The following is an 11,244-nucleotide window of genomic DNA, read 5'->3' on the forward strand; positions in this document are numbered from 1 at the left end:
TTCAACTCCTTCATTGGAATCCAGCTGTGTTTAATTAAACTCATAGGACTTAATTTGGAAAGGCACACACCTGTCTACATAAGACCTCACAGCTCACAGTGCATGTCAGACCAAATGAGAATCATGAGCTCAAAGGAACTGCCCAAGGAGCTCAGAGACAGAATTGTGGCAAGGCACAGATCTGGCCAAGATTACAAAAGAATTTCTGCATTACTCAAGGTTCCTAAGAGCACAGTGGCCTCCATAATCCTTAAATGGAAGAAGTTTGGGACCACCAGAAGTCTTCCTAGACCTGGCAGTCCAGCCAAACTGAGCAATCATGTGAGAAGAGCCTTGGTGAGAGAGGTAAAGAAGAACCCCAAGATCACTGTGGCTGAACTCCAGATATGCAGTAGGGAGATGGGAGAAAGTTCTACAAAGTCAACTATCACTGCAGCTCTCCACCAGTCGGGCCTTTATGGCAGAGTAGCCCAACAGAAGCCTCTCCTCAGTGCAAGACATATGAAAGCCTGAATAGTTTGCTCAAAAACATATGAAGGACTCCCAGACAATGAGAAATAAGATTCTCTAGTCTGATGACACAAAGATAGAACTTTTTGGTGATAATTCTAAGTGGTATGTGTGGAGAAAACTAGGCACTGCTCATCACCTGCCCAATACAATCCCAACAGTAAAACATGGTGGTGGCAGCATCATGCTATGGGGGTGTTTTTCAGCTGCAGAGACAGGACGACTGGTTGCAATTGAAGGAAACATGAATGCGGCCAAGTACAGAGATATCCTGGATGAAAACCTCTTCCAGAGTGTTCTGGTCCTCAGGCTTGGCCGAAGGCTCACCTTCCAACAAGACAATGACCCTAAGCACACAGCTAAAATAACAAAGGAGTGGCTTCAGAACAACTCTGGGACCATTCTTGACTGGCCCAGCCAGAGCCCTGACCTAAACCCAATTGAGCATCTCTCGAGAGACCTGTAAATGGCTGTCCACCAACGTTCACCATCCAACTTGACGGAACTGGAGAGGATCTGCAAGGAAGAATAGCAGAGGATCCCCAAATCCAGGTGTGAAAAACTTGTTGCATCATTCCCAAGAAGACTCATTGCTGTACTAGCTCAAAAGGGTGCTTCTACTCAATACTGAGCAAAGGGTCTGAATACTTATGACCATGTGATATTTCAGTTTTTCTTTTTTTAATAAATTTGCAAATAATTTTACATTTCTGCTTTTTTTCAGTCAAGATGGGGTGCAGAGTGTACTTTAATGAGAAAAAAAATGAACTTTTTTAGAATTTACCAAATGGCTGCAATGAAACAGAGTGAAAAATTTAAAGGGGTCTGAATAGTTTCCGTACCCACTGTATGTATGTGTATATATACTGTATATCAGACTCACCTGAGCTCTCAGAGACAGACACGGGAAACACTTGGGGTGAAAGTCTGCGGCTGGTTTATTACTTCATGAGCCCGCAAACAAAATAAACATGGCCTTTCCGGCAAAATGGCAAAACAAAAGATAACTTATGGCACAGTAGCACAGTCCATATACTTGTGGTAGCACTTTTCCATAGCCTTTGCTACCAGTAACATGGAAGCCCCCTATATTTCCATTGACTAATGACGGACCTTAGTGGGGACTTGCTTTTCTTGTGTCTTAAGTTGAAGCTTTTATTGGGAACATTTTGGATTACATTTAACCTGCGCTCTACTCTGAGCACATACATCGGGGTTTACATATAAAGACTCACTCACATTAGCGTATAAAAAATAGCTCTCATATTACTACTAAAAAGTTGGATGAGTGAAATCCATATGTTACAACTTATGTTATGCGAGTAAAAAAAAAATAATGATGTAGGGTTCCCCATATTTTTCATAGCCAGCCAAGGTCAAGCAGACAGTTGTGGTCTGATATTATCAGGCAGGGAAGGGCCTAGTTTGGTCTCATCTAACCAGAGCACCTTCTTCCACACATGTGGAAGAAGGTGCTCTGGTCAGATCAGACCAAATGCAAAACTGTGTTGTCTGTGATGGAAAACTAACACTGCACATCACCCTGAAAACACCATCCCCACCATCACATATGGTGAATGGCAGCATCTAGTTGTAGTGCAACTTTGTGTTTCTTTAGCGTCTTCTCTGGGGCCTTGCACTTTTAATCCTCCCTCATAGTTGCTGTCAATTAGAGCTCTACAGCTTCTGGGAGGGAGGAGTGAAAGTGAACAACCCCATAGAATACCCTAAAGAAATGCCCAGTTGCACTAGAACCAGAGGTTACACATACTCCTATGTTCTTCATCCCACAACCCCAAACAGTTATTCAACACTTTTAACTGCCTCCTCGGCCCACCATTGCTCCTTCCAACCTCCGTCATCTGTGAAATGTGTGGCAAAATCTTCTGCAAAAACAAAAAAACAAATCAGACAAGTCTTTACTAATCAACCACCACATCCCTTCCATATAATAGATCAATGCCCTTCCCCCATAACCTTCCTCCCCACCATCACTGAAGGAGAGCTTACTCATCTCCCCAAATAACACCGCACCACTTGTGCACTTGATTTTCTCTTCAAAGACCTTGCCCTCTCCTGGATCTCCTCATATATCACTAACCACACATTTTGCGTCTCCCATTCCCACACTGCCTTCTCATGCCCCCTCTCTCTGTTGATGTCCCTCAAAGCTCTGTCTAGGGACCCCTACTGTTTTCCATCTATACCTTTTGGCCTGGGACAACTTATAAAGTCCAATACCATCTATACGCTGATGATCTACCTCTCTGGCCCAGACATCACCTCTCTGCTGTCTAGAATCCCAGAGTGTCTGTTTGCCATATTCTCCTTCAATAGATCTTGGAAGAAGAAGAATTTTCACAACTGGATGTGTTTAAATAAAATGTTCCTGTGCTGAGATAATCTTATAAATGTGCCCCTGCTGCTGTGTCTGACTGTACAGGAACATGGTCTGATTGTACCACATCTCTTGGGCAGGGGAGGAAGCAAAAGAATATACAGATATCACAGCTGATTCTTTTTCTGAGGTAAAACATTTCACTGCCTGTTTTTAAACAATGTTTCACTTCAAAGAAAGAATCAGCTGTGATCCTGTGCTGTAATATCTGTATATTCTTTTGCTTCCTCCCCTGCCCAGGAGCTGTGGTATGATCAAATCGTGTTCTCTACACCAGTGATTTTCAACCAGTGTTCCGCGGCAGACACATGGTCGGGTGTGCCGCGGTGAAAGTTCCCCAAACTATGGTGCCCCCTGTGTTTTGTTTCCCGGCAATGCGCTCGATGCGCAGTCACGCCTTCTTACAATGTAGGAGACGTGTACAATAACACATGCGAAGGCTTTGAACCTCGCGCGACTTAATGACGTCACCGAGGCCAGCGCGTCATCCTGAGAGCGGAGAGACTCTCGCATTTGCTTGCTGCCAAGGTAATGCCCGCCAATAATGCTGACTATATGAGCTTTTGCCTGAGTATATGAACTGTTGGCAGAATACTCAGCATATGAGCTGGTACTTTTAGTACTCCAGCAGTATACTGCATATAACAATGAGAAATGTAAAATGAGAAATACTATAGTCATGACGCTGGAGTACTACAAGTACCAGCTCATATGCTGAGTATATGAGCTGGCACTTGTACTCTGGCCTCATGGCCATAGTACTTCTCATTGTACCCCTTTATATTGCAGTATATGAGCCACATAATAATCAGCACCATATACTGTGGCGCTGTACAGTGCACATCACCACAGTATATGATGCTGATAATCATGTGCTCATATACGTGGGACTGTATTTATGAGGTTACATGGGATTGAATATATGAGGGGGTTATCCTTTTTTATTTCACTTTTTTAAAATAAATTTATTGAAAGGACCTCTGCCAGGCATATTTCACTCTTGAGGGCTAAAAAAGTAGCTCTTGTGGTGGTAAGAAGCTGATTTAAAACCCCCAAGAGTGAACTCCGTGAGAGTTGTATGTATGGAATAATAAATGATATTAGTACCGTTCTTCAGCAGTCATGTCCTGCTTGAATTGACTCTAGTGGCGTAGCACTTGGCAGCCGGCTCTATTCTACTTATAGAGAAAGCTGAGTGCTACGTCACTAGTGTCAATTCAAGCAGGAAATGCAGACCGTAGTAATATAAGTTATTATCACACACATACAGCTCTCGCGAAGTTCACTCTTGGGGGGTTTAAATCAGCTTCTTGTCACCACGAGAGCTGCTTTTTAAGCCCTCAGGAATGAAATATGCCTAGCAGAGGTCCTTTAAGTGTGGCAGATAATGTAATACTCTTCTATTTTAGTGTGTGGCTGCGCACACTATCTCAGCAGTGATGGAGAAGTATTTGAGAATGGAAAAGGCAAATGCCGAACAGGACCTTGGACACAATTCTAACCCAAATAAAGGCCCTAGTATGAGAGTTCGACAAAAGAAAAAAGACAAGACGGTGAGCTCAAGGCAATACAGTGAAAGCTATCTTTCATTTGGATTTACTTCCACTGGGGATGCGACAGCACCAACACCACTGTGCTTGGTGTGTGGTGAGAAGCTTTCAAATAGCGCTATGGTGCCAAGCAAACTTAAACGCCATCTCCAAACGAAACACCCTTCCGTTCAAAATAAACTGATGGAGTATTTTGTACGCTTACGTACAAACAATGAGAAAGGGGCAACTTTTTTGAGAAAAAGCACAAAGGTAAATGAGAGAGTCCACAAAGCTAGCTACCTTGTTGCTGAACTCATAGCTAAATCAAAAAAGTCCCACACTGTGGCAGAAACATTAATACTACCAGCTTGTAAAGCTATTGTAAATGAGATGCTTGGCCCTGAAGCAGCTAAAGAGATAGCTAAAGTGCCTCTCTCTGATAACACAATTGCCAGACGGATTGATGACTTGTCTGCGGACATTGAAACAGTTGTTTTGGAAAAGGTGTGCATCAGTAAGAAATTTGCCTTGCAACTTGATGAGTCGACGGATATCAGTGGACATTGTCAGTTGTTGGCCAATGTGCGTTTTGTGGATGGTGAAGCCATTAGAGAAAACTTCCTATTTTGCAAGGCACTGACAGAAAAATCAACAGGAGAGGCAATATTCCAAGTCACATCAGAATATCTTGATAAAAGTGGACTTACATGGGAAAACTGCACAGGTGTCTGCACTGATGGAGCCGCAGCCATGGTCGGGCGCATCAAAGGCTTTGTAAGTAGGGTTAAAGAAAGAAACCCAGATGTTCTTGCTACCCACTGTTTCTTGCACCGTGAGGCCCTCATTGCAAAGACCTTACCAGCAGATCTAGCTCCTGTGTTGGATGATGTTGTGCGCATAGTGAAGTTTGTGAAGACGCGACCTTTGAGATGTCGCTTATTTGCATCTTTGTGTACAGAAATGGGAGCGGAACATAAAATCTTATTGCTCCACACGGAGGTCAGGTGGCTGTCACGCGGCAAAGTGCTGGCCCGTGTGTATGAGTTGCGAGAGGAACTTAAAATATTTCTTACAAACGAGAGGTCCGATTATTCAAAGCTGCTTGCAAGTGATGAGTGGTGTGCAAAGCTGGCATACCTGGCTGATATATTTCAATATCTGAATGAACTAAACACACGGATGCAAGGTCGAAATGAAAACCTGCTTACAAACACTGATAAAATGAACGGATTCCGTTTAAAGGTGCAGTTCTGGCAACAACATGTGCAGGGTGGCAACCTTCAGATGTTCCCACTCACCGAGAAACTGCATGATGACAATACTGCTGCAATGTGCGAAGCGATTGGCAGACATTTGAAAACTCTTGAGGAGAAGTTATCGTTCTATTTCTCTTCAGCCTTCACAGAATGCCTTGACTGGGTTAGGGACCCATACAGCTCATTATCCGTTGCTGGAAAGGACATGACTTTAAAGGAGCAAGAGGAACTCGTTGAACTGAAGCAAGATCGCGGTTTAAAGCTAAAGTTTGCTGATCTTCCTTTGGACAGTTTTTGGTTATCTGTTGCCAAGGAGTTCCCCATTCTGGCCAACAAAGCTATTTTGACATTGCTCCCATTTTCAACCACATATCTATGTGAGCTGGGCTTCTCAAGCTTGACTGCGATAAAAACTAAAAACAGGGAGAAACTGATAACTGTTGAGGAAGAGCTTCGTGTGTGTCTTTCCACCATTCCTGCCAGGATATCCCTTTTGTGTTTATCGAAACAGGCCCAGGTTTCACACTGAGTGAGTAAAACAAATTTAGAATCTATATTATTAACTATATGTATAATATGACTGTTTTAGTGTCATTTTGTGCTATTTTGGTTGGTGGTGTGCCCCAGGATTTTCTAAGTATAAAAAGTGTGCCGCGGCTCACAAAAGGTTGAAAATCACTGCTCTACACGGTCAGACACAACCATTAACCCCTTTAAAGCCCATGACGTATTAATACGCGTCTGCGCCATGGGCTTTAAGAGCCTGACCCGTATTAGTACGTCATCGCGATCGCGCGCGCAGACAGGCTGTGCGGGCGTGATCGCCGCCGGGTGTCAGCTGATTGTCACAGCTGACACCCGGTACTACGTGCAAGGAGCGGTCCCGCACCGCTCCCAGCACATTAACCCCCGCAATGCTGCGATCGAAGTCGATCGCAGCATTGCGGTGGCAAGGGGAGGTGATCGGTATACTCACCTCCTCTTCCGGCCTCCAGCGCTGTCTGCCGCGGCTTCCCGGGTGTTGCCATGACGACCCGATGTCGTCATGACAATATCCGGGTCACCAGACAGCAGGAAGATTGTTTGGACATGCGCAGTGCATCTCCAAACTATCTTCTCCCTGTCCAGCGCTGACTGCCTGCATGGCACAGGGATGGTGCTGCATTCCTGTGACATGCAGGCGATCAGAATAAAAAAAGTGAAAGTCCCATAGTGGGACAAAGTAAAAAAGTAAAACAAAACTCCCAGAAAGTGAAAAAAAAAATAAAAAAAATAATTCACTAAAAATAAAAATATAATGTAGCCATCAATAAATATTATTATGAAAAAAAAAACCAACAAACAATAAAAGTACACATATTTGGTATCGCCGCGTCCGTAAAGAACTGGCCTATAAAACTGTTCCACTAGTTAACCCCTTCAGTGAACACGGTAAATAATAAAAATAAAAAACAAAGCAAAAAACAATGCTTTATCATCATACCGCCAAACAAAAAATGGAATAACACGCGATCAAAAAGACGAATATAAATAAAAATGGTACCGCTGAAAACGTCATCTCATCCCGCAAAAAACAAGCTGCCATACAGCTACAACAACAGAAAAATCAAAAAGTTACAGCTCTCAGAATAAAGCGATGCAAAAAAATATTTTTTTCTATAAAATAGCTTTTATTGTGTAAAAGCGCCAAAACATAAAAAACAATATAAATATGGTACCGCTGTAAATGTACTGACCCGAAGAATAAAGCTGCCTTATCAATTTTACCACACCCGGAGCAGAATAAAAAAATGTAAAAAAACACAATTCCTGAATTGTTGGTTTTTGTTTATTCTGCCTCCCAAAAGCTGGAATAGAAAGCGATCAAAAAATGTCACATGCCTGAAAATGGCACCAATAAAAAGGTCAACTCATCCCACAAAAAACAAGCCGTCACATGACTCCATCAGCCAAAATATGGCGATGCAAAAACTAGATTTTACAAAATATGTGTCTTTTAGTGTGTGACAGCTGTCAATCATAAAAACCCGATATGAATCTGGTATCGCTGTAATCGCACCGACCCGAAGAATAAAGTAATCTCATCACTTATACCGCACGAGGAACTGCGTAAAAAATAAACGCTAGGGCTGGGGTTGTGCTAATATTAGGGTTGGGGTTGTTTTTTTTTTTTTTTCAAAAGTAAAAAAAAAAAAAAATGATGATATGGCAACTAGTGTTGAACGCAAGTGCTCGCTTCTTGAGTTTGCAACGGGTGCTCGGGTATGCACTGAGTATCGCGGGTGCTTGAGTCTCCGCCCCATATGTTTCGCGGCCAAAAAAAACTCGCGGGGATTGCCTGCCATGTACGAGCGATCCCCGCATGTTTTTTTTGGGGTGTCTAATAACCGTGAAACATGCGGACGGGGATTCGAGCATTTCACTTGAGCACCCGTGAAATTCTGTCTCGTACCTCTGGGTTCAAAATGTTCACTATACCCCTTAATAAAATCCTTGAGGGGTAAAGTTTCCAAAATGGGGTCACTTGTGGGGGAGCTCCACTGTTTAGGCACATCAGGGGCTCTCCAAACGCGACATGGTGTCCGCTAACAAATTGAATGGAAAATCGGCTCAAATTGTTAGCGGACACCATGTTGCGTTTGGAGAGCCCCTGTGTGCCTAAACATTGGAGTTCCCCCAGAAGTGACCCCATTTTGGAAACTAGACCAACCAAGGCAGCTATCTAGATGCATAGTGAGCACTTGGAACCCCCAGGTGCTTCACAAATTGATTTGTAAAAATGAAAAAGTATTTTTTTTTCCACTTTTTCATTTTTACGAATCAATTTGTGAAGCACCTGGGGGTTCCAAGTTCTCACTATGCATCTAGATAGGTGCCTTGGGGGGTCTAGTTTCCAAAATGGGGTCACTTGTGGGGGGTTTCCACTGTTTAGGCACATCAGGGGCTCTCCAAACGCAACATGGCGCCCGCTAATTATTCAAGCAAATTTTACAATCAAAAAGTCAAATGGCGCTTCTTCCCTTCCGAGGCCTGCTGATGGTCCCAATCCCACTTATAAGGCAAGAAATCCCACTTATTAAACCTGACAGGGCACACCTGTGAAGTGAAAACCATTTCCGGTGACTACCTCTTGAAGCTCATCAAGAGAATGCCAAGAGTGTGCAAAGCATCAAAGCAAAAGGAGGCTACTTTGAAGAACCTAGAATATAAGACATATTTTCAGTTGTTTGACACTTTTTTGTTAAGTATATAATTCCACATGTGTTAATTCATAGTTTTGACGCCTTCAGTGTGAATGTACAATTTTCAAAGTCATGAAAATACAGAAAAATCTTTAAATGAGGTTTGTCCAAACTTTTGGTATGTACTGTATATATATATATATATATATATATATATATATATATATATATATATATATATATATATATAATGTCAAAATCAGACCCTTTTATCACTGTTAAACAATAATTACGGATATTCATTTTATTAATTCTGAACCATTGTAGATTGTAAGCTCTTAGGAGCAGGGTCGTCATTATTTTTGCTGTAATTATTGTATTATCTTTAGCTATGTTACTTATGACTGTTGTACATGAACCTGTGAATTGTTAAGCGCTGCGGAATATGATGGCGCTATATAAATAAAGATTATTATTAACCATACATTGTATAATATTGCATCAGCCATCATGCTAGGGTTTCTAGATGACATGCGCTATTTGTGTATTTTTAGTTCAGTGCCATAAGCAGAAGAACAGCTGGTATGACCGGCCTATAAAAGCCCATGTTAGAGACAGGGGGGCGCGCTTGCCATTTCACAGGACGAGAATCTATGTGTGAAGAAAACAGCTGCTGATATAGGCCCAAGGAGACACGTCCTTTACCCGGACACATGGTGTCATCCTGACACACGTGCTGGACACAGACAGAGGTAGTCTACCATTCAGGATCCCAGGGAAAGATGGGTGAATCTCAACTATTAAGCTAATCATGGATAAATGGACAATTACTTTGTAACTATCTATTTTATGTAACTATTGCAATGATTTTTTTTAATGGACAATCCAAGAATAAATCAATACGTTTTTTACAATTAGTCCTCGATAGAAAAAATATACAGAAATAAGTATTTTTTTACAATCTCCAATCAAAAGAAATATTAGAAATATACACGTATGTGGTATCACCTCATGTATAAAAGTCTGATCTGTCATAATATAAGAGTAATTAAGCCAATCAGTAAACGCCGTAACAAGAAAGAGAAGAATGGAAACATCAGAACTGCAGCAACTCTACAATAAGAAACAATCAAAACGTTTTATCTTCTCCCAAACGGTATCAATAAAAGCATCGAGTCAGGGGGCAAAAAACAATCCCTCACAGCCCGATCCACCGATGAATGCGAACGCCACGGGTCTCTGACACAATGCTGGCGCATTGCTGTATATAGCACGAGAGGTCGGAGGATCACAGGTTCAGGTCCCCTAAGGGGACTAACAAATACCGTGAAAAAAGTGAAAAAAAAAAAAAAAATTATATAAAAAAAAAAATTTAACTCACCAGCTTCTCTCCATTAAAAATTAAGAAATAATAAAAAAAAACTTATAATACAGATATTTGGGATCACTGTGTTCATAAAGCTCCAATCAAAATATAAAATAAATGAATGTGATCAGTAAATGGTGGAGAGGGAAAAATGTCAGAATTGTGGGTTTTTTTGGCAGCCAGAACATAAGAAAATGTAATAAGAGGCGATGAGAACATGGCGACTGCCCCAAAGAGACCCCAATAAAAGCATCGAGTCAGGGGGCGAAACACCAGAGCCAGGATGGCTATAGGGAGGGAGAAACAACAGCGTTATGGAAGAAGGGAGGAAAGCAGTAGAGGAGCGAAGACAAAGAGGGTCAGGAAGGGGTTAAACGCTACAACTTATCCCGCAAAGAAAACCTTCACCGTCTTTCAGCCCAAAACCGGCCCCAAAGGGGTTAATGAGCCGGAGCTGAGGAGACACACACGCACATACCTGCACTGCAGCGACTAGATCGGAGCGGAGGATTGGAGGGGGTGACGTCACCGGAAGGGGCGGGGCCTCCTCAGTCCAGTGAGGACCCGATGGCGGGAAGCAGCGCTTGTCTCTGTGCTGAGGAGAGGACGGAGCAGCTGCAGATGGAGCTGTGTGCAGATGGGCTGAGGATGAGGGTCCTGTATGGGGGCTGCACAGGGAAATGGCCGCTGCTGCTTGTATAAGGCTGCTTATGGGGGAGGCATTCACAGGAAAAGGGTTTATGATATTTGAGTGGGGCTGCATGGGAGGGGGACGAGGGTGATGAGGAGGGGCTGTGAGGAGGGGGACGAGGGTGATGATGAGGGGCTGTGAGGAGGGGGACGAGGGTGATGAAGAGGGGCTGTGAGGAGGGGGACGAGGGTGATGAGGAGGGGCTGTGAGGAGGGGGATGATCAGTTGTAGAAGTAATATGGGATGAAACATTTTTTTTTTTTTACAGATTTTTATGCTGAGGGTCTGACTGCAGGAGCCCCCACTGAT

General features: G+C 42.9%; 1 protein-coding gene across 1 annotated transcript in view; it reads right to left on the minus strand.

Annotated features, from left to right (window-relative positions):
• LOC141272081 (uncharacterized) overlaps positions 1 to 10,985 on the minus strand; it is a 98,981-nt gene extending 87,996 nt beyond the window's left edge. The window contains exon 1 of the mRNA XM_073682391.1: positions 10,723 to 10,985. The gene's annotated coding sequence lies outside the window, so the exon portion shown is untranslated. The remainder of the gene's footprint in view (positions 1 to 10,722) is intronic.
• Between the last annotated feature and the right edge of the window lie 259 nt (positions 10,986 to 11,244).

Source organism: Phyllobates terribilis, unplaced genomic scaffold (genome assembly GCF_046119375.1).
Source record: "Phyllobates terribilis strain yellow unplaced genomic scaffold, ASM4611937v1 Scaffold_1__5_contigs__length_1240528914, whole genome shotgun sequence".
NCBI lineage: Eukaryota > Metazoa > Chordata > Amphibia > Anura > Dendrobatidae > Phyllobates > Phyllobates terribilis.